Below are 25,523 nucleotides of genomic sequence, written 5' to 3' on the forward strand. Positions count from 1 at the left end.
CGCTAGACAATCGTTTGTTCCTTTGCCCTTGCGAAAGCCAAATTGAGTACTGGAAAGCATGTTGTTTGATTCGACCCAGTGATCGAGTCGGGATAGGATCATTTTTTCTAACAATTTCCTTAAACATGATAACATAGCGATCGGGCGGTACGAATTATGATCAGACGCTGGTTTCCCAGGCTTTTGAATAGCTATTACTTTGACCTGTCTCCATTCAGATGGAACAATGTTGTGTTCCATGAATGAGTTGAACAGGTCAAGCAACCGTCTTTTAGCGATATCAGGGAGATTTTTAAGAAGATTGAACTTAATCATATCGCGTCCCGGAGAGGAGTTGTTTGATGAAAGAAGAGCCATAGAAAATTCCAGCATAGTGAATGGTCTGTCCAACGCATAGTCTCTCTGGGTTTCCCAAAATGGCGGTTGAGCTGGAACTGAGTCTGGACAGACCTTTTTTGCGAAGTTGAATATCCAACGATTGGAGTATTCGTCACTCTCATTTGAGGATGAGCGGTTTCGCATGTTGCGAGCCACTCTCCAAAGCGTCGTCATTGAAGTTTCTCGTGAGAGGCCATCGATGAAATGTCGCCAATAGCTACGCTTCTTCGCTTTAATAAGATTCTTCAGTCTTTTTTCGAGCTTCGAGTACTCTAAATAAAGTTCTGAGGTACCGTATCTACGAAAAGCTTTAAAGGCATTAGATTTTTCTCGATACAACTGAGTGCATTCATCATCCCAACCAGGTGTGGCTGGTCGTAACCTATATTTTTGAATGGTGAAAGATTTAGCGATGCCTATTTTTTGTGATAAACCTTTCCCATATACACGCCGTGATATCGCTGTATTCGGATTTTTGTGGTATTCATGAAGGTTCATCAGAGCCCACTGTGAACTCCACGACATTCTGGGCAATCCCCCTAACTCGCAGAGGTCTTAGGGGGAGGGGTTTCAATTAAGCTGCCCCGGTAGATCTTACCTCGTAACGGTGATCTACCTGCGTTACGGGGGTGCGTTGCAATCTTCGTCTGGTACGAAGACAGATCGCTCGAAGATTTGCAATTTGCAATCCCTGAGGTCCAAATTTAAATGCAGCCTGTTACAGGAAGTCTTACAGACTTGGAAAAGAAAACGTACTTTATTTTAATTTCTTTATTAGTATCATTCCAAACATTACATTCATTTCTTATATCAAATAGTGGATCAAGACATTTCATATATGTGTTACATTTGGCTTGCATGCCCTCATACGATTTTCGAAAGTTAAATTTTCATCTAGTGTAAAACCCTATGCCTAGAAGAGCAAGACCAGTAGAATAACCTTCATATTTGCTGGAACGAATCAAATTTGTTACACGTAAAAGTTGATGAGTGGTCGAATGTCCAGGTTGGAATTCGAACTGTTCATTGGCAAAATTTGAATTTTCGTTGATGTGGACCACCATTCTGTTCGAAATGATATTTTCAAATAGTTTATTTACTAACAGCGATTTTTATATTCCACCTATTGCCAGCTTAAATTCCTTCATTCACCCTAGAGATACACTGTACGACACAAGAATGAATCTGCACATGCGTACTTTCCACAATCCGGAACTGTAATATGGTGAAGCCCTTTTGTCAAGTATCGTACCTATATCTACAAATCCACGATGACATTACGTACCATCAGAGTAAATTCATTTCTGGGACTGTGTGGTGATAAATACTGAAAGGAAGAAATGTGCAATTAATATATTTGTGTCATTAGGTAAATTTCCATTTCAAACCCACTCGAGTGAAAAACGGGAAGCATAAATAGAATTGAGAGAAACAGTGAATCGGGCAACAGTAGCAGGTAAGCGAAATTTTCCAATCCCAGCAAATTGCCTATCGCTCATTATCGCCGCCTATTTACTATTGCACGTGAATTGATAGTAGCCGATAGTGTACTTGACTGTGGACTATTTATTTGCGATTTCTCAATGGACATGCGATGGTCCGTAGATTGCGATAGTGGCATAAATATTGTGCGTTTTTAAGTGGTGTACGACGTGGGGCGGAAGATTTGAAAACGAAGCGAATCGAGTTTACGAGCGCGATAAGGTAATCATCATCAATTGACAATTATCTACCCAAACTCACGTTTTACGCCTTATCTCACGGTGGGGAATGTTTGTGTGGTTTAGAGGTTGGGCGAGAGGCGACGAAAGGCAGAACGGTTCGGTTGGTACATGCAAATACAAATAATAGTACCCATGGCTATCACCTAATTGAACAAACGGCGGAGGAAATTAATCCTCCTGGTGTTCTTTACAGCTGACTGTCAGCAGTGTGGGATTAATTAGAGTGGCCCATGATAGACCTTACTAATCAGACATTTTTGGATATTTATTTGAAAATTCAAATGTTGCAAGTTTTATATTTTTAAAACAAGTACTGGCACCCATCGCTCGTAACTATTATTGTATTTTGTTTTCTTAATGTTTTAAGCATGGTTAAATCAATATATTATGCGATTTTTTATTAGTATCATTATAAACATTACAATAATTTCTTATATCTAGGTGGTCTGTGTTAGAAAACACTATCAACCTAATTCGGTAAAACTAATTAATTGTTAACAACATATTACGTTTCATTTGCCGTAGCATATTGGTACAGCATACAACATGGCTGGTTCTGAAAATTTATTTTAAGACCAAAAGCTTGTTCTTCACACAAAGTTTCGATTTCCTGTTAATAAGTGGATGCATACATTTTATATATTTGTTACATTTGGCTTGAATACCCTCAATGTGATTTTTGAAAGTTATTTTTTTATCTAGCATGAGCCCTAGATACTTAACTTTATCTGACCAATTTATTGGAAACCCTCTCATCGTGGCAACATGTCTACTAGAAGGTATTTTATGCGATTTGTTTGTTAGCTGATATGGGGTAACATTTATCTCCCACACGGAGAACAAAATATAGTGTTCGTAATCATTTTTCCGGTCAATTTAACTATATTTTAAGGTTAATTTGGAGATAACTAAAAATATAGTTGAATTGACAGTATATTGTTAAACATAACTATACCATATAGTTATTGACAACTATATTTTTGATTGAATTTACAAACATCAAACGTCAAAATTTAACTATATTTTAGTTGACTCAAAGTGAATTTTATTGAGTTTACAATATTTTGCAATGTTTACTCAGCATTTTGTTCTGCTCAGAGGACTGACACGACTGTCATCCTGCATACATTTCGGCTCTTCCTCACATCGTTTTGGTATTTCGCGTTTTGGTACCCACTTTCTGGTCGGTTTGCCCTAACCTTGCTCCTGATTTTCGAGTATACGGCTCATACGGTGCTAGTGCTAGATTCTGGCAATTAAACATATCGCACTACATCGTCGTATTTTAATACGCTTTTCATTTGTTCATAATTTTGTTCATTGTTTTACGCATCAGCGAGGTATCATTGATGTCTCCTACCCATAAAAACGTTGTTTTGTCCATCGCAAAATAATCAAAACAAGAACACTGGACGCCATGTTGAATCGATGTTGGGTTGGTAATTATAGGCTCTTGCCACCCCCCTGGTTCTGCTGTATCGACATATCTGAAAAGATTCGGTGCTGCTTTATCGATCTAAAAAAACATTGCAAAAATGAAAACAAAAGGCGAGTCGACAAACTTGATATGTGGTCTCCTGTGTGAGAGGTGGTCATCTTAGCACCTACACTATTCCTTGCAAGTTAGAAGTAAGTTGATTTGTGAGCATGATTTGAAGTCTAGGGAGGTGAATGTTTCAGAATAGTGATAATTATCAAAATTATAATTGTTATAAATACAAGTGGATAGCTCAATCAAAGAAGTGTGTGTATTTGATTTGACGTTATTTTAGTGTTGGCGTAAGTTAATTTTATTTCGAAAAAACTATTTGTGCGTAAATAAGAGTAATTGACAGGATTGTAATCTTAACATACAGAAATTCTTCTGCGTGCATGTAAACAATGATCTTATTTTTCTTCTTCTTCGTCCTCTTCTTGGCATTACGTCCTCACTGGGATAGAGCCTGCTTCTCAGCTTCACTTCCACATTTATTATCTGGGAGCTTTCTTTGCCAGTGTTGCAATTTTCGCATTCGTATATCGTGTGGCAGGTACGATGATACTCTATGCCCAGGGAAGTCAAGGAAATTTCCATTACGAAAAGATCCTGGACCGACCGGGAATCGAATTAAGACACCTTCAGCATGGCTTTGCTTTGTAGCTGCGGACTCTAACCACTCGGCTAAGGAAGGCCCCGTAAACAATGATCAGTAATATTGAAAATGTCGCCACTTACTTAAAGCATGACCCCTGATGAGAAATATGAAGGCCAATATCTTAAAAGTAATTTACTTTTTGAGTTATTTGAAAATTGATTAAGGAACCCCGGGGCAAGTAATAATCCGGGGTAAGTGAGACATTTCGTCATAGCTCGTTGAGGAAATTTTTTTAAAAAGGTATTCTTCTAGAAAGTTGAAGATACAATGACAAGGAAAGTATTTAGTACAAAAATTATTGTTATTTTTAATACCATGTGTTCCATGTAACAGTTGTCAGCTCAGCACCATTTTCAACTTGTATGATAAATTGTGACACGTTTCACATCTGCATTGGCTCGCAAAAAATAATTGAACGATGACAGAGATAAAATTTAAAATACATCATGAAAACGATTTCTATACTATTTTTATTGAACTTTATTTGATATTTCTACCAAATTCAGTAGTTGCTGAAAACAGTTCCACCTCATTAAGTGGTTTTCCGATATGCATAACAGTGATAACAAATAATAATAAAGTATTTAAAAATTTGTCAATTATTGAAAGTTCACGTGCTACATTTCGATTGATAACTTATAAATGATATATTTTGAACATGTTTTTTACCTCTTTACGCTTTTAATGAGGAATTTTCAGTTAAAATTAAATGCGATGTGACATAACCTTATATTTACGTTTTCTTTCTGAAACGTTACGTATTTATGGTTGATGTATATCAAATATGTACTCAAAATTGAAAATCTATGATTTATCAATCCTATTATTGCAATGGATAAGTTACAGATGTGGTTTGACGCATAAAACTGGATGTGTCCCACTTGCCCCGTTTAGCGAGGTAACTGCGTCTAATGGCTCATTGTCCATCTTTCTTCCAAGGTTTTCACAATTTCGAAAATATTCGATCAAATTCATGCACACACCAGCAAATATGTCACCAAAATGTGACCGTGTTGTTGGAATTGCAAAATATTGACATTTTTAAATTATATTGAACAATCGTTTTTTATGTCCCACTTGCCTCGGGTACTCTTACCTCGCGAAATACGCTTTAAGAAGGACAATTTTCTAAGGAAATTTTGCATTGTCCGTAGACATTCGTCAATTTTGACAACCGAATCGTTTCGTCAATTGTATTTTTAAGCTAAGTATGCTGTTCAGCTTAAGAAAAGTAAAAATTTCTGCCCAAGAAATAGTCAAGAAATTTCCTACAGTGAGCTCCATTTGAATTGACATTTCTTTTCAACTGCGTATTGCGATCCAAGAGAAATGCTTTTCTTGAGAATTTCTTGCAAGAAATTCCCCACGCATCGAGATAGGCGATTACTTTTCTGTTGAAGTGCATACTACGCTTTAAACTGAGTTTCATTGATCAGCGAAGTAATATTGATCGGAATAGAATGGACCTACTCATAGAAAGTTCGAATAAATATTTTCCGTTGAAACATTTTAAATGCTTGACGAGTGATTCCTTTCTATTGTTCATTTGCTTATAGAAAGTTTAGTGTTTTTTTGCGTAAATAAATCAACTTTTTGAAACAATTATTTGCATGACTACATATGATTCTACCGAAGAATTATACCTCACATGAGTTTTACAAACCGAGAGGGATTCGCGATAAGGGCCTATCTGACAAATCAATAACAATGAGAAAATAACCAATGAAATTTTCATGTGCAATTTTTATTCCCAATTGTAGAAAATATACTCCAACTTTAACTATTTCACTTTAATACACATCTCCTTCAATTTTCCTAGCTATTTCGTAATAAAAAAATATTATAAGGTTTTGCCTTAAACGCACTCAAGAATGCCAGTATCGCCCAATGTTATGAGCCTGTAATCGATATTATTTTCAGTGTCGCCTATTACTTTTGCGCCGTGTTTTCATTCTGGTTTCAATAGAGCTTAGTGACATTTGAACACACGAACATTTCACGGAGAAAAAACAGACAAGTTTGAAACAACTAATTTTTTTTGTTGATATTCAACCCAACAAATTGGTTGTTCCTAAACCATAATTTGTTGTTTTTAATTCACCACCTTCGTTTGATTCAATGTTGCTTATTAGGTTGTTTTAAGGTAGAGTTTCTTTGTAAATTCAACAAAGATTATGTTTGTTTCAAATCAAGATTTGCCTTTCCTCTAACCAAAATCTAGGTTGATTTCACCAATAATTAGGTTGTTTAAAATTAGTGTTACTAGAAGGATTTCTCGGTGTTTGACAATTTTTCGTTGGACGGCAAATATTATAGCGAAATTATTTTCGATAATTCTGTAATAAGGTGAGTTACAAATAATACTTCGCTCATTACACCCGATTCTGTTTTGCACGGGGGATGCGTACCGTGCAAAAAAAGTTTTCAGTTCAAAATTTCAAAAACCGTGCAAAAAAGTAACATCATTTCTCGACGTTTCATGCAAATAATAAGGTTTTGGCGAAAAAAAAATGTATGGAAACTTTTTTTGCACGGCCGTGTAAAAAAAATCCGTGCAAAAACAGAATCGGATGTATTTCCGCTTAGCGATATATTTAATTGAATTATAGTGTACTGTGTTTTTTTGTATCAGGAATGAGACAGAGAATCGTACCATTAAGGGATTTTGGCTGCTTGCATTATCCGACGATATCTTTGCATGTTATCGGATGTGGAGCACCAGGTTTTTTCCTCAAATACTGTGATGAATACGCACGGAGAAACAAGGTAATTATCAAGTGCATTACATATTTACTGTCTTATCTCAGACTAAATATCTATTATTTTTTTCTTTCTTCGTTGGAAACACCCAGTGGCCAGAGGCACGAATTGGAATCCTTTCGTGTAATTCTCGCATTCCGGAAGCCATAGCCACAGCAGCATCAATTTTTTTTCAATGAACTGTAGCATACATAAGCTTTGTAAATTAAATTTTGGAAAATAATTATATATTTATATGATACAGCATTTTTTTATTTACAACAAAAAAAATAAAAAGAAATGGAATGAACCTACAAACAACCAGGGATTTGTTAATTTCAAACAACGGATTAGTTTGAAACAAACTTAAGATTGGCAAACTCAAACTGATTTTTCTAGTTTGAAACAAACTAAAGCCTTGGTTGTTTTCACAAATGTCAAACGAAACAACTAATATTTAGTTTGTTTCAAACAAGCTTTTGTTGAGTTTAAATTCAAAGTAAAGATGAAAACAAACAAACAAAATGTTTGTTTCAGACAACGTGGGAGGTTGAATCAAACTAAAATTTTGGTTGTGCAATATTTAACCTAAACTTTAGTTTGAAAATAGCTACAATTTGGTTGTTTTTACCATTTGTTTTTCTCCGTGTTGCATACGCTTGTCATACACAGTTTGTTTTTGTTTTCCTCAAAGAAACTTGCACACGCTTTCCAGACTCATCAAAATGCATATGGAAATATTACCCAATTTGAAAAATTTACACCCGGATACTGGGTGTTTTTCGAGACAGAGTGCATATTGTTTTCCTCTAAGGTTCACAACTACATCTACACTAGGGTACCCATACCATTAGGCGTGACAATTACCATAGAGATCTCCAAGCAAACTGCCACGAATACCAACGCACAATCAATCTTAAACAAGTCGATTTCCTCAGAATGTAAACGTATTGATGTTTGTTTGACGTCAATGAACTTTCAGTCAACGTCAGTCCAAGAAGGAAGTGGATGTTTTGCAGCAATTCTGTTTATATTTGCATTCTTACAGCAAGCAAAAGCAATGTTGTGACAGTTCTCACAGCAAACAAAGAAAATTTTGTCAACATTGCACTACTACGCAGGCAACTGGATTGGTAGGCTGACCATAAGCTAACAGAACAAAAACGGGACACATGAAGAACAAAAACGGGACATAGGCTTATAAAAAGGTAGACAATCTTCATCCATATTTAACCCTCTAATACCCAACCCCGCCTTTAGACGGGGTACACTTTGAAATTTTGTGTATTTTTTCGTAGCTCGGAAATCAAAATGATTTTATTTTTGGCTTATACCTTAACTCATAACACGCATATAGGAATAGTTTTTTATGACTTTTGAAACTTTTTTGTATTTTTAGAAATTGTTTGAAAAATTGCATTCTTATAAAACCTACAAATGCCTGAGCTTCATTTAACGTGTAATATAAAAAATCGTACCTTTTATATTTTTCTACGATTAACCTATCACAAAAGAAGAGCCTGGTGGTATGAAAATCATTTCAAACCTGTTTTTTCCGTTAGTTACACGTAAAATAAAATACGCTCCGAAAAAAAATTAAAAAATTAATATTTTTAAAAATACCGTAACAATTTAAATTTTTATTATTGCCAAAAATCCACAACTAGAAAAGGCTTCAAGAAAAAATGAAAAAAGCTAGGGATGTTCAAAAATAAAAATTATAAAAATCAATAACCAAAATTTGAAAATTTGCGAATAAAAATAAATAAATGTCCAAAACGTGTTTAGAACGATTTTAGATAATGAAAAATAATACTTAAATCGAAAATAAAAATTTGGGTATTAGAGGGTTAAAATCTTCTACTACAAGCTCACTCGTACATTTTTCCGAACCATACATATTGTAGATAATTTATTTTTGTTGTGATTAAATAATGTGCTGAAATACAACAATTTTCTTAGAAAATGTATCTCTGTGAAACAACATTCTTTTAGAACTACATAGTGAATACTATTTCCTGTCAGTAAAGTAAATAATGAGTAGTAATCAAACGCCACCTAATGCATATACAGGTCGGGCTAGATTATCCGGAGACTTGATTATCCGGGATTCGATTATCCGGAATTTGTTTTTTGATGTTCTTGTTTTTCAATTTTTATGCATGAATCTGAGATAATTTGGTATTGCAATATACAATATGAATGGCTTCGCAGTTTTGAACGTATTTAAGAAAAGGGGGGTTTGAAAAAGTGTTTTTTTGTGTATGCTGCTCAAAAATTTATTTTCTTGTAAAGACCCCTACTGTTCCTAGAAATAATTTCTGGCTAAGCCACTGCATCATATAAATAAAACAACAAAATAGTTGGAAATCAAGGTCAAAACCAAGTATGCAATTTTTAAAAAATTCAAGGCAAATGTTAAAGTTGTTCAAAACTGAATGTACATTGGAAATTGAAATCATTAAAGCATATATTTTCTATAATCATTTATTTTACTATCAAAAAAAGTTATCATTCTGTATAGCCTTAAGAAAATGAGCTACAATTCTTGAATTTTAAATAAAAAATTTGCTCCTGGTTTTTATTAAGAGTAGGGCCTATCCATAAAAAAATTGAGTCAATTTTTGAATGATGATTTTGATTGAAAATTGTAATCTTCCTAACAACTTATTTTTCAGAATTTAGTTTTATGAATGATGTATTGTAAGACAGTTTAATTGTTGTTAAATATAATGTTAAAAATTGATTAGATAAATTCTCTATGATTTGAAAGTTTTTTTTTTAAACCACGTCATTCTTCACTCAATCATTCAAAATCTCTTAGGTTTTTTTGGAACCCAATAAATTATTTTTGTATTGGTGATATATTCGGAGAATAACCTCAATATGTTGGTCCAAATCATGATTCTAGAAAGGCAGAAACAAGCTAGTTTAGAGTCAAGTTTCGTAAAAAAAAACAAACGAACGTTTGGAAGGAGATATGAACAAATATCAATTGCTTACCAAATCTAAGAAAATTATATACTCAAGTAGAAAACTGACTTCCAGCTTTACTTAGGCAAAATTTAGGAAAATTCGTATCTTCACCTAAATTTGATTAAAATTTGTTATTTATATGAGCATAAAAGATAGTGGGGCACTCGCCAAGGACGAAATATTACTTAAAGCAAATAAAGCAAATAATAATAATAATAAGCAAAATATTGTCATGTTAAGAGGGATCACACAACATTTTAATAAAATATTATACTCGTAGTATACTCAAATATAGCTCTGACTGACAAACTGAAAACTATTGAAAACAAAGATAAGTAAGTTATGATTATTTTTAAAATTGTTTGAATTATGTTGTGAGGAATGTATCTTATTTCCGAAAATACGGGACATATTTGGCTTTTACAATAATACGACGGGACAGCTCGATAAGGTCGTGAAAACGGTACTGTCCCGTTAAATACGGTACGTATGGTCAGCCTATGGATTGGACTATTAAGCCCGTCATGTACGCCTTGTTTATTTTTTGTTTGCAGTGTCGCCGTTCGCCGTTCGCAGTTCGCCGTGGTTTGATTTCGATTTCAGATGTGCCCATCACTTTGATAAACAAAAACACAGGCGTAATCAATACAGTGTGTGGTTTTGCATGAGGTAAAGTTTCGTCTTCTACAAATTTGCGTTTTTTGAATAGTTAAATTATCGAAAGGGGAAAAGTTTAAGTGCAGTGAATAGACAATCAAGCTACAATTTCACCGCTATAGTTTTTAAATGGTGTACATTTTGTCAGTTTCGCCTAATTCGCGAATTTTTCTAGAAACGATATATGCAAGTAGAATGCAGTGTATACTAAATATGGAATCGTTGAAAACAATTCATATGTCAACATTTTTATAATTATGTTCAATTTATCAAAATGAATGAATTACTAAAGAATGCAGAACTACTTTAAGAAATTGCCTATTTTCATGGATATTCCACGATTCAGAGTATTAGAAGCAAAGGGGAGTGACAAAAATCTAGTTTTCTATTCTATTTTGTTCTATTCTAAGCGCTTGCACAGCCAATATTGAAAAGCATACTGGAAATGCCGGAAATAACTCCACTATTTTCTTGTCAATACCGTTTTGATTCATATTACGGACAGCTTCAAATTACGGACACTCTACTTTGTATGGGAAACATTTCACACGAAATGTTTCAATTTTCGCTGTTCAAAAGTTCTCACTTACAAGGCTCGTTTTAACAAGCATTTTCCATAGATATCCATGAAAATTTATAATACCCAACTTCCTTAGGTGTCTCTCTAGTGGATTAACGAATTCATTTGATGATTTGACTTTTCTATCCATGATTTGTTTCACCTGTCCGGAATTCGAATCGTAGTGTCCGGAATATGAGGCAAAAGTAGGGAAGCGTCCGGAATAAGAATCATGTAAATTCCACACATTTCTTTTTATTTAAAATTATTCATGTTTCGGAATCAAAATCTTCACTCACCATTCGAAAGTTAAGGGGCTTGAAGGTTCGATAACGCGGAGGAATCATACTTAGTGATTTATTTTACATGCTTTTTTGTGAGTTATGCTTCACTGAGGCCTTAAGTGTCCGTAATATGAATCAAAACGGTATTAATATTTGCAGTAAATCGTCAATATGTTAGAAATATTAAAATGGGCAGGCCCACTGTGCAGAATTGGGATTGAAGATAATCGAAAAATTACGGCGATCAGATTGTTCACGTATGAATAACGTGATAGGGAAAGTGTACCAGTTATGGCCATAGTGGTTCCCTATTTGGCCATATGTGGAATTTCTATAATTTTTATATATTTAATCTGTTTGAATGTTTTAACATCAAGATATGTCTTTTATCTTACTGCCAAAAAACACAAAAACTTTTAAAATCTGGAGAAATTCAAATTATTGCGTATGGCGAAATAGGGAACTACTATGTCTATAACTGGAACACCTACCCTAGATGTTTTTTTTTTCAATTTTATGAGAAAATAAACGGGGACAACCGTTCCATTTAAGGGAAGGTGAATGATCTCCACACGAACAAATCGCACAACTGAGTAGATACTCTTTGTTTCAAAATTAAATACTTCACGGTCCATTCTGGTACCTAGACTAACCCCAATTTCCCGGAATTGCACAGCTGAACCAATGTAATTGTAATGTAATTGGGATGGAAATGGGTTAGAAACGTAAACTGAAATAACTCAGCAAAAATATTGATGTAAAAGGTGTATTCTTTGCGGATGTCGATAATTGCCAACAAAAAGTTGAGTTTTTTTCAAGTGCTTTATTTTTAATCAATCGCTTAAAAACGTTGAAATTCGTTTCTTTGCAGAGTCATAATTGTTATTAGTAAAACAAAAATGATAAATTGACGCTTATATTGAGCTATTCGGTAATACAATCCGCATGGTTATTAAATTAATTAACTCATTACGCGTGGTAAAGATGGACAAATTATGGGTGAAATTATGAAAAAAAAATCCACGTGCTCGGCTGGGATTTGAACCCAGGACTCTTGTATGCTAGACGAGCGCTTTACCAACTAAGCTACCGAGCCACTTGGTGACCCAATAACTGAGTTTATTACAAGTTTAGAATTCAAATCCCTACAGACCACGCGGACCCCTTTCATAACCCATATCCATCCATCTCATGCGAGAAGAGCGAGTGCGATTTATTTAGTATTGAAACTGTTTGCCTATCGCTCCTACAAAAATGATGATATTACAAGGAAGTATGGGGTTTTGAGAATGTTAAATCATAACCATAAATCTCAGCGAAGAAAATTGAATAAAATCTCTTTAGAAAGGTAGACTGTAGTTGTAAGCCAAAACATTTGGATTTTCATGAAAAGTGGGATAGGTGAATTGAAATCACTGCTTCTCATAAGTTATACCGTCTTACATTATGATGAAATTTTGTAGGAGATAGTAATTTGACACTTTGGATGGTAGCTTGAATTTATAGTTTTAAAATAGGTAAATTATAATAAAACTACTAAAAGAAAATACATTTTATAATTGTAGAACAAAATGTTATTATTTTTTTAAATAACAATTTTATATTTTCAAATTCAAATTTAGAGAACAATATGCAGCAATGCGTTGTCTATCTAATAAAATCTATGATGAAATTTTGAAACACGTGGCTAATTTCCATAACAGCATAAATTAGTTTCTACAAAATATGTTATTTTATAGAAAAACGAAAATGTAGGTTGGAGTACCTTGTACCTTTTAATTCCACCCTAATTGCTTACCTTTGACAGATGCGCGTATTTCGACGACCACTTGTAGCCTTCTTCAGTTTCATTTACTCGTGTCCACGATACTACTATTTTTTTTCTACTTTTTTGTTTCTCTGTTGAGATTCTGCTCAGAGGATTCAAACACATTAAAAAGAAATGTTATTTTAGGACAAAAACACATTTTTCTAGATGAATTGACGTGATATATTATTTTTGGGGGTATGAAAGTGCATTCAATTAAAGCAATTGAAGCAAGAACTTTAGGGAACATGTTGATTTAATTATTGTGGATCACAAAAATTAAATTGCAATCCTAGTATTAAACTTTGCGGACTAATCAAATTAATAAGATCTAGGCGTTACACAAATTCTGAACAAACAAATTTGAATGCTGAGAGTCAAAATATGTAAATTCAAATGAAGTCACACCCTAACTCCGGCGCAGCGTAGGTGTGAAAAATCCTACTCGCAGCAGCTGAAAAGGGTGTTGCGATTGTGATGCGTATTTTTAGGAAGCCATCCAACTGCACATTTTGTGAGCTCTCGCCGCTACTGAGATTACTTTCTCATCGTTATTTGTGCGCTTCGTGATGGTTTTTTTTTTTTTTGACGAGATAAGCGACCGCTGAAATTAATCAATATTTTCCCTTGGTTCTTGTATTTATTTTCCGCGAACGTTATTCTAGTGCGATGTGTATGACCTTGTCTCGACAGTGCGATGTTGGATGGCGCTATTCTATCTGTTAATGTTTGTTTGCTCTCACAGGTGTCTGAGAAAGTGTACTGCAATGGCATTTCAGGGCAATACATTTCTACACTATATCCATGCTGGTGCAAAACTGTGAACACGGTATCCATTTCACGTTATAATTTTATAGAGAGGATGCACAATTTGCTGATTATAAAATCGTGGCTATCCTATGTCATAACTGGTTGGATCGAATAGGAAATAGGTGTGATACAGCAACTATATTCAATGAATTAATCCACCTAACAGTGGCAGTGCCGTGTTCGCACCATTATTGATGTTTATTCTATATGTTTAGTTAACATCTAGACAGATAACATTGAACCAACAATTTCACACCACCATGCTCGATTCGAATCCGCATTTATCCATCCTCAGTTTTGCACCACGCTCGCCAAATCGCTGTGCACTTGATCCGCCCACTTTGCTCGCTGCACTCCACGCCTTCTTGAAACAAACGGATTCGATGCGAACACCATCTTTGCAGTATTGCTGTCCGGCATTCTTGCAACATGCCATGTCCATCGTATCCTGCCAGCTTTGATCACCGTACGGATAGTTCACCTTCCTTCACCGCTATACACCGTTTTCCTGCACATCGTCAAGCATCGTCCTAAGTACCTCCTCGTGCATCGTCCACGTTTCATGTCACTAGAGGACTACCGGCCTTATGAGCGTTTTGTACATGGTACATTTGGTGCGGGTGTGAATATTTTTTGACCACAGCTTCTTCTGGAGGCCATAGTAGGCCCGACTTCTACAGATGATGCACCTCCGTATTTCAAGGCCCCGTCAGCTAGCAAGTACTTTGTCTTAGTCGCATTCACCACCAGTCCAACTCGCGTTTCAGGCGGGTATACAGGTCTGCCACGTTTTCAAATGTTCGTCCGACAATGTCCATATCATCCGCGAAGCAAACAAATTGACTGGATCTCGTAAAAATCGTACCCCATCACCTTGTCGTAGTCCTCGGCGCGATCCAGACGAGTTGGAGTGTTCGCCTGAAACTTTTACACAACTTTGCACACGTTCCATAGTCGCTCTTATCAGTCTCATGAGCTTTCCGGGAGAGCTGTTATCGTCCAAAATTTTCCATAGCTCTACGCGTTTGATATAATCGTATGCCGTCTTGAAAACGATGAAAGGGTGATGCGTTGGACCTGGTATTCACGACATTTTTGGATGATATGCTGTACGGTAAAAATCTGATCCGTTGTCATTCGGACATCAACGAAGATGATCTGGGATAATACTTTGTAGGCCGCATTTAGAATGGTAATTGCTCGAAAGTTCTCACAATCTAACTTGTCGTCTTTCTTGTACCGTACCGTACCAGTCAGGCTAAGGCCTGGGTGGCCTCTGCTGTACGTAGGAGACGTCTCAATTCGACACCTGGCGGATGGCGAATATCTGGTCCGTTGTTGCTCGTTCGCCCATAAATCCTGCCTGATATTGTCCAACGAATTCTCTAGCAATTGGTGATAAACAGCGGCATAGAATTTGGGAGAGTACCTTGTAGGCGGCGCTCAAAATTGTGATCGCACGATAATTGGCGCAATCCAACTTGTCGCCCTTTTTGTAGATGGGACACACGACACCTTCCATCCACTCCTCCGGAAATACTTCCTCCTCCCAAATCTTGGAAATAACCCAGTGCAGCGCTCTTGCCAGTGCATCACCACCGTATTTTAGCAACTCGCTCGGAAGTTGGTCCACTCCAGCGGCTTTGTTGTTTTTCAACCGTCTAATCTCCGTTTCTACCTCTTGGAGATCTGGAGGCGGAAGTCTTTCGTCGTCCGCGCGTGCTCCCAAAGTTATTTCCGTGCCACCTCCGCTACTGGCCACATCACCATTAAGGTGCTCGTCGTAGTGCTGCCGCCACCTTTCGACCACCTCACGTTCGTTCGTGAGAAGATTTCCGTCGCAGTCTCTGCACATGTCGGCTTGTGGCACAAAGCCTTTGCGCGAACGGTTAAGCTTCTCGTAGAACTTCCGTGTGTCTTTAGCGCGGAACAGCTCTTCCACCGCTTCGCGATCTCGTTCTTCTTGATGGCACTTTTTTCTTCGGAAGATCGAGTTTTGTCTGTACCGCGCCCGTTCACGCGAAGACTGCTCAACGCAGCGCATGTGTTAAAACTACACAGAATGAGGCAAACAATGCAGGACTCTCTGGCTGAGTGAAAATTCTGTGTAAGTCGCACTCATGCTATGTGTAACCGATGTGTTGGCCATTGGCTGTGCGCGGATCGACGGAAATGGAACTGTCAGTCATCTCCCGCGCGGCAGCAAACAGTTAGCCGTTGGTAAGATGGGGAGTTTTTAGGGATTTTTGACGTAGAAGTACGTCTTTCTTCTCTATACAGGAGTGAAATTGGAATTTCAAAACCAAGAGCGTTACGCTGGCATGAAATATTTTAAACGTTTATAACTTTTCGCTGGCTTAACGAAATTTCTTGATTAGCACCTCGATCGAAAGATAAGACATCAAAGCTTCATGTCGTTTACTCACTGAATCCCACATACCTGTCCAAATAGTTTAATAACTGTTTTAAAATAGAACGTTGATTTCAAGCAAATCTATAAATAGGGGTGGCTAGAGAAAATTTGACGTCATTTGCTTTTCACTCTCCGATTGGCCCGCACCTCAGCAGGCGACAGATCGGCTTGCTCTGACCGGGCGTGCTTCTCAGGCACAGACATCGATAGCGATCGACCCCCCCCGTTTATCTTGCTTCGCTCAAATCAAACTGTCGAGCGAGCGAGAGAAGATGCCGTCCGAAGCTACAGCCATCACCGCTGCCGCCGCCTAGAAGAAGAAGAGGAAGCAGTCCACAGGTGAATTTGCGGTCGAACTGTGAACACGGTCGGGCGAGTCATTCTCGCTTTGTGGTTCACCGCTTGTTTGCGTTCACCCAGCTATCGTCATCGCCGCCGCAAATTTCATCGGCCGAGGAGCTGTTGACCCGCGCTTCAAAATTTCGACTCGTGATGAAATCATCATTGGTGGTCAAGAAGCAATCCCGTTAGGAGCAAATACCAGAAGCCCCCTGAGTTTTGCTGGTCCGAGCAGTGTTATTTATCCGTAACAACATCGAAGCTAACAAAGCCATCGGTTCTTTTCAGAGCCATCAAATTTGTGGAAAAGAGTTAAAAGATAAATATTTCCGACTTTATTTATAACTTCTAATATTCGTAAATCAATTTCACGGCTTCATACAAAATTTCATTTGTCATGAATAATTTATGACTCAACCATTTGAGATTGTACTCGTGGACGCTGCTGCAGTGCCGTCGGGGTGAGTGCTCAACATTTCACAAATATTGTAAAATAGAGTGGCTTTTCCAACAGCGCCTTTTATGTTCCATATTTTATGGGAACAATTTGATTAGGAAAATTATCCCATGTAACAAAATTGCGACATATTCAGAATGCTTTTGAAAAGACATTCTCATTGAAAAATTGTAATAATTTTGGCACCCATGGATCAGAAATTTACCGTCATAATAAAGAAAACTATTCATTATCAATAGCTCGTATTGAATATTTAGGGAATGCCAATCATTCCAACAATTCATGTTCGACCAATTTCTCACGTATTAGTATTCTCCGCAATTTTCAAGTAATTCCAAGCCCAACACATTATTGGCACATACCCATTTCCCAGATTGGTCGATCAGAAAGCGAAGAGCACAAAAGGGAGGAGCATCATCTGCTATTCCAAGGTTATAAAACATGCTGCCTTCGTTGGATTCAGTTTCATTCCATTTCCGCTTTCGAGCTGGTAAGAGCTCCTCCGAACATGCTTAGCGAGAAGTACCTCGGGGCTAGAAGCCTGCTGAGCTGTTAATCCAGAATCTGGTTTGTGAAATCGCTCAAGATTTCAAGATTGAGCTACGTTTCCAGATTTCAACTAAATCCCTGTGATCCGCTACCCTGTTGCTGTTGTGCACCCATGAAATATTTAGCTGGTTTGTCGAATAAACTGAGAACTTATTCACATCTTCTTATTCTTCTTCTTCTTCTTCTTCTTGGTATTATCGTCCTCACTGGGACAGAGCCTGCTTCTCAGCTTAAAGCCTGTCCACGATCAATTTCGGACACGGATGGCGGGTGTACCACAGAAAGTTCGAGAATTTTACAGAAAGAAGGATTAACATCCTTGTCAACTGTTTATTTTGTAGATATAACTCTTTTATTCTGAAATAAACAATTGTTTTTGTTGAATTATGAGTAACTTTTTTTTTGCTGCCATTATTTGGGTGTCCGAAATTTAACGTGGACAGGCTTTAGTGTTTTTATGAGCACTTCCACAGTTATTAACTGAGAGCTTTCTTTACCAAAGTTTCCATTTTTGCATTCGTATATCGTGTGGCAGGTACGATTATACTCTATGCCCAGGGAAGTCAAGAAAATTTCCATTACGAAAAGATCCTGGATCGACCGGGAATCGAACCCAGACACCTTCAGCATGGCTTTGCTTTGTAGCCGTGGACTCTAACCACTCGGCTAAGGAAGGCCCCAATTTATTCACATGCATTTGCAACTTTTTCGATTTTCCATACAAAATATTTTCGAATGAAACTTTCACAGAACATCAGATGTAACTTGAGTTTTAACATATATTTTTGAATATTTTTTCCAATCACAAGTTTATAAGTAATAACGGTTTGACTAAACTGTAATTTTCGACGAAAAATTCAAAACTTTTTATCTTAAAATCTGACCTTACACAAAAACTGCCTTCAGCAAACTTATTCATCTCGTCAAAATCTACAACTTTGCTGAAGATACCATGAAGCTATTCCTTCAATATGTTTAGTTATGTCAATTATAAAAAATCGTCAAAAAATTCACTTTAGTCAAACCGTTACTGCTTTTCAACGTGTGATTGGAAAAATCACTCAAAAATATATGTTAATATTTAAGTTATGTCTGATATTCTGTGAAAATTTCATTCAAATCGGTCCATCAATAACTGAGATATAGTTGATCATTTTGCATGAAAAATCAAAAGAGTTTCAATTTTTTGACGTTGGATAACGTCTTTCGGCAACATATGGGGGTACAATTCAGAAAAACGAAAAATTGAGCATGTAACGAAAAATGGTCAGGTTTTGAACGCTAATAACTCAGTCATTTATCGATAGATTTTCAATATTTATCCATGAATCGATTGGAAATTTATCTACGCGTCGATTTAAATTGAAGACACTATTGATTATTCGCAACAAACTATTGAAAAATCGTAAAACGTTGACCCCTTTCTTATCTAACCAATCACGTCCAAGCACATTTTTGGATTCCGCTTTCCACTATAAAAGCGCACCGGTCCTGCTTCTTCCCTCAGTCTTCTTTTTGCGGTCGGACTGTGAACACGATCGGGCGAGTCATTCTCGCTTTGCGTTTGCACCCGCGTCTCAGTCCAATTTGTGTCGTCGGAGGAGGAAGACGCAAGATTGATTTGCGGTGGCGATGACGATGGCTTAGAGAAGCGCCCAAGCCATGGTCATCGCTGCCGAAAATTTATCCGCGCTTGCAGATTTCGACTCGTAATAAATTCAGTTTCGGTGGTCAAGAAGCAAGCCCGCTAGGAACGAAATACCGCAGGCCCTCTGAGTTGCTGATCCGAGGAGCTGCTGCTAATCGAGCGTCGGATTGGTGAAATCGCACAAGATGTCAAGAATGAGCTTCGTTTCCAGATTCCGACTTATGCGTGGTGATCCACAACCCGCTGGTCTTGTGCGCCATCCACGTCACGAAACATTTAGCTGGTTCGTCGTATAAGCAAATCACTTTTCAGGGCCATCAAAAGTGTTGAAAAGACTTAAAAGAATAATATTTCCGACCTTATTACATCTTATATTTCTCAATCAATCTCACAGCTTCATACAAAATGTAATTTGTCATGAATAATTGATGGCACGACAATTTGATACTGTATTCGCGGACGTAGCTGCAGTGCCGTCGGGGAGAGTGTTCAACGTTTCACAACGGTTGTAAAATAGAGTGGCATTTCCAACAGCTTCTTAGACTTACTATATATCGTCCCCTTAATGCTACAACTAGATAACTCGAAAATCAAAATTTTGAGATGTGCAACTTTGAAAATATGCACGTTGTACAAGGTGATGGCTAATCGCAGAGAATTTGATTGGAAAGTAAATATCAACTTATGTATTTTTAATCACACACTTATGAGCTGTGGATATTTTGCAGATCTAATTGATAATAATGTTTTGACATATTGAAGTCAAAAATTTCAAATATCAAGTTATCTAGTTGTAGCATCAAGGGGACGATATTATGATAACATATGTAACAAAATTGCGACACATTTAGAATGCTTCTGAAAAGAAATTCTCATCGAACACTTTTCATCATTTTGGCATCCATGGATCAGAAATTTTCCTTCATACTAAAGATAACTATTGATTATCAATAGCTAACCATTGAATATTAGAAATCTTTCTACAAATCGACTCCAGTAATTAAAATTATTGATTTTCATGAATAAACTTTTGAAAAATTGATACATATCAAGGCATATCTTATTTTCTATAGAAAAGCACATTTTTCTTGTGTATTCCTAGCACAGACATCATTGCTCGATATCTTAGCCACTTTCGTCATGCAAAGGGAAACGCCCCTTTCGGCCTTCTTCTTACTCCTCTTTATTCTATCGTGTTCAGTCGAAGCCAACCAAGCTTCAATGAGCCCCGCGCACATCAGTCAATCGTCGACCAGCAATTGGAGAAGAACTCCTATCGGAATAAATTTTACACATTCGTCGCTGCCGCTGCTTCTGCCTTTGTTTATTCCCAACCCAAGCTAAATGCTGCAGGTTCCGTGAAATCGCTCATCATGGCCATGGGCATCCAGCTAGACCATCAAATTCGTAGAGCACGCGTCTAGAAACCTTGAAAATTGCCGTCGAAGGAGTGAGAAAACCAACGAAAACAAGGAAGCACAAAATTACCGACCGCATTTCGATTTAATCGTCTTCGGTAATCTTTTGGTGTGTTTCTGTATAACAATAGATTGACAACCCAGTTCGTTCGACGGTGACTAGCCCCAACCGTCCTTTTCAGGACGACCATTTCATTTTGAAAGAGTTGTGAGAATTTTCCACCGTGAAGAGCGACATTACTGGTGATTGGATGTGATTGATTCAGATTTTTTGGGAACCTAGATAAAACTTTGTTTGCCATTTATCTCCGTTGAAAACTTTTCATTCGAAATTACAATTGATAACTAAATAAATTAATTAATCAATTCTGGCCCTGCAAAGGGTTGTTGTTTGAAATTGTGCTTCAATGCCATTTAAGCGCGTTTGCCACAGATACGACGAGCCAGCTGGATGTACTTCGGCATGATGGAGACACGCTTGGCGTGGATCGCGTACAGGTTGGTATCCTCAAACAAACTGACTAGTTAGGCCACGCTCGCTTCCTGCAGGGCCATGACGGTCATGCTCTGGAATCGCAGATCGGTCTTAAGGTGACACGGGAGACCGTGTTATTTTCAACACTCAATATCCATAATAGATCAGAATTGACATGCAACAAATACTTTGAAAATTGATTAGATTTTTAGATTTCTAGGTAAATCTTTCATAAGTTCGTGACGGTCCTAAATCAGGAAATAGAAGAAGCTAACGTTATCCAACGTCAACTTGGCGGTCGTATCTCGGAAACAACCTCTTACTTTTTTGACGTTGGATAACGTCTTACGGCAACATATGGGGGTACAATTCAGAAAAACGAAAAATTGAGCATGTAACGAAAAATGGTCAGGTTTTGACCGCTAATAACTCAGTCATTTATCGATAGATTTTCAATATTTATCCATGAATCGATTGGAAATTTATCTACGCGTAGATCCAAATGGAGGACACTATTGATTATAAGCAACAAACTATTGAAATATCGTAAAACGTTGACCCCTTTCTTATCCAACCAATCACGTTCAAGCACATTTTTCGGTTCCGCTTCCCACTATAAAAGCGCACCGCACCCTGCTTCTTCCCTCATTCTTCTTTTTGCCGTCAGACTGTGAACACGGTCGGCGAGCAAATTTCGAGAGTCATTCGCGTCCTCAGTTCAGTTTTCAATAGGACGCGAATACAACACGCATTAGAACCGAAGAACCACGCATTTCGGAGCCGCAGCAACTGAAGCCGCTCATTTGAGTGCACCAGCCAGCATAATCGTTTTCGGCCAGAAATCGTCGCTACCAGCCAGTGCTCCGCTGTCATTGCCATGCGGGAGGCTAGCGCGATCATTCTGGTTCATTAGATCGAGCGGCACAGCCGTCACCGTCCGTGTAATATTCCCTAATTTGTACGAGATGGCTGAAGAAAATCGACCAAAGCCGCTTGTTGAAGCGCACATCGTCATCCGCACCGCAAATCTCATCGGGCGATGCAGATTGAAACCAGTGCGCCGTCAAAATGTGTCCGTGTTACGCAAATTCAACAATTCAATCGGCCCTTTTCAGAGCCAACAAATGTGTTTTAAAGGGTTATTTGTATAATATTCCCTAATGTGTTTACCACATACTTGCTATAATCTCTTAATTCATCTCATAGCATCATACAATAATTGATTAATTACGAATAATTGACAATACGGCAATTTGGAGCTGTTTCCGAGGACGCAGCGTAGTTAACGTCATGCAATCGGGTCTTGTACACAGCCCCTTATGATTTTTGTATAGAAATAAAAATAAATTAAAATATAAATTGTATGGCGCGTGAGAAATCTGATACCCCCTCCCCCCATGAACCTTTATGTCAGGGGTTCCCAAACTTTTTGTAATCACGGCGCCCTTTGACATTTTTTATCAGAAGCGCGGCGCACTATTATCATTTTATACAAAAATATGAATATTTTCGACAAAGTTTCTGCCAGACTTTTCATGCTAGAATAAAATCTACTTTTGCAAAAAGTACGTTCTTTGATAATTCAATAAAATCATTGATATGAAAAACAATTGCACATTTTTTTTACAAAAATAGGAATCTGCAAAAAATGTTAAATTATATTTTGAACTATCACAGTTTCTGGTGTTTCTGGATCCTGTAGTGAACTTTAAATTCTTGCTAAATTTGCGCCGCTTGTATTGTAAAAGCATAAAAATAGAAAAAACGACAAATTTTGATCGAAGCAGGATTTAAAAAAATCGTCAAAGGATTCCTTTCAATTCGAGGCTATAAAAATGTCTTTACATTTGCGAAAGATTTCAACATGGTTAACATTTTTGCATCAGAATAAGAAATAAGATAAGTTGAATTGTTTCTCCCATTGTTGTGAAACCCCCTTCTCGATATAACTAAGCGACTTTAATTTTGATAAGGAGAATAAAAATTATGGCATTTTCCAGGTTAGTTTACTTTTTGACATATGATCGCAGAAATGAGCCAGCCTAGGGCTGCAATTCTCTTAAACAATTAATAACATAAGTTCTTCCGTTTCTATGAAAATGTGTAGTATAACACAGGTAAACAGAGGAAGAGCAAGCAAGCAAGATGAAAAAATCATAGTGGAGCTTTTAACAACACAATGTTACTCCATCCAGCCTGAAGATCTATTTGTTACTGAGATCCCAACCAGCAAGGTTGTGACTATAGCGTAATAACAATTTGATATCATTTATAGAGGATGTTATTTCAGAACTTCATCAATATATAAACTCTGAGAAAGTTCTAACTAATCCTACAGAAAACTCTATTACAGTAGACGTTCGGTCGGTGCAAACGGTTTAACTGCAATGCTTTTTAACTGCAAGTCCGGTAACTGCAACAATTCTCCAGTTATCGCACCACCAAACGTCAAAATGGTGCGCCATGTTAGCCCCTGTTAGCCCAAATGAACAGTCAAATGAATTTCACGTTCATTTTACGTCAGTTGATGGGTTGTTGACGTTTGTCAGTCGTTGCAGTTATCGAATTTCGTTCGCTAAGTGAAACGTAAACATGTTGCAGTTACCGAACGTCTACTGTATATACCTTTACAATGTTTGTCAACATAAATTAGGAACATGGAATTTGAAAAACTTTGAATATAGATATTAATTTTTTTTTGAACTGGTGAGCGATATCTCAAAGCTATCTTAATGTTTTCACTCCCAAAAAGTTGCATTCAACTTCTGTGGCGAGCAGCTTAATTGTCTTCTTTGTTCGATTTTCGTATTCAACTTTCGTCTGATGCTTTCGATCAATGTAATACAATTAGGGGGACATGGGGCAAGAAGGACACCCGGGGCAAGAGTGCCACCTCAAATTTCACGTAGTTCCAATCAATTTTTTGATGTTTAACGCAGGATAAGTATAAATAGAGTACTAATTGAGGGTTGTGTAAATATTACAGTTAAAAATGTTAAGTATAAAAAACTAGAAAAATGTCTTTAACTCTCCAACGCAAAATTTGCAAAATATTATAAGAATGTTAGACTGGAAAACAAGGTTTGACTCCCAATAAATACAAAACATATTGGTTTTTCCGCACAGTATTGATGATTTTCAATTGTTTAATATAGCTGTGAGGAATGTTTTTCGAAAAAGTCCCTTTGACATTAAATTTTACATATATTATAACAGTATGTCTTATGGGGCAAGAGGGACACCGCGATTTTCTCATATAAAATCAAATGAACTTTTATTTTTCTTGTTTAATATTGCATTCAATCAATGTTTCCTACTAAATAAAATCAAAATAAACCTTCTTGGACATTCAAAATGGTTTCTGAAAATTTTTACTATTATTGTTACAGCCAAATAAGATGAAAACTAAATTAATTTCGTAAAATTACTTTTTAACTATAAGTCAACTTTTATCCCTCAGTTTTTATCTTTACTTACTCTACAATTTCTCATTTACTCGAGGAAATAATAATATACAAAATTTGTGGCATTTTGCTCTGGTGGTCTTCTTGCCCCATACGAGTGGCACTCTTGCCCCGTGCCTCGTTTAGAAACCTCATAAGAAGGGACATTTTCAAAAATCTCAAATCATCATGTGTTTCTTATATTTTTGAAATCTATCGATAACATCATTTAGAACAAGAGCTGAGCTTGCCCCTACAATGGAATAATCTTCAAAAATTGTGCTAATCAACCATGATTTGAACCTATATATCTTAAGGTGTCCTTCTTGCCCCCAGCCCCCCTATAACATAAGTTGAGAAGGTTTGCCAGGCCTTACTTTTAATCGGCCCATGGCGCCCCTGAAAAAGATTTAAGGCGCCCCAGGGCGCCGCGGCGCACAGTTTGGGAAGCATTGCTTTATGTAATAAATGGATGGCGCCTAAGGATATTATTTCCATCTATTAAATGTAAGGACTAAAGAATATGATTATCTCTGGGATTATTCATAAGGAACGGTCGCATTTCCCAAGTGATCCATTTCATTCATAATTTTCTTGTCAATTATCGCAGTCATGATCATTGATTAGTTGCGAGTTTGGTGATGCATTCCCTATTACGGACATCATTTTCATACTACAAACAGATCACCCAAAACTCTTTCTCTGTTTATTT

General features: G+C 37.0%; 1 protein-coding gene across 1 annotated transcript in view; it reads left to right on the forward strand.

Annotated features, from left to right (window-relative positions):
• The first annotated feature begins 1,628 nt into the window (after window positions 1–1,628).
• The window catches only part of LOC5579187 (glycerol-3-phosphate dehydrogenase, mitochondrial), a 74,483-nt gene continuing 50,588 nt past the window's right edge, over window positions 1,629–25,523 (forward strand). The window contains exon 1 of the mRNA XM_021851074.1: window positions 1,629–1,834. The gene's annotated coding sequence lies outside the window, so the exon portion shown is untranslated. The remainder of the gene's footprint in view (window positions 1,835–25,523) is intronic.

Source organism: Aedes aegypti, chromosome 3, assembly GCF_002204515.2.
Source record: "Aedes aegypti strain LVP_AGWG chromosome 3, AaegL5.0 Primary Assembly, whole genome shotgun sequence".
Classification (NCBI taxonomy): Eukaryota; Metazoa; Arthropoda; class Insecta; order Diptera; family Culicidae; genus Aedes; species Aedes aegypti.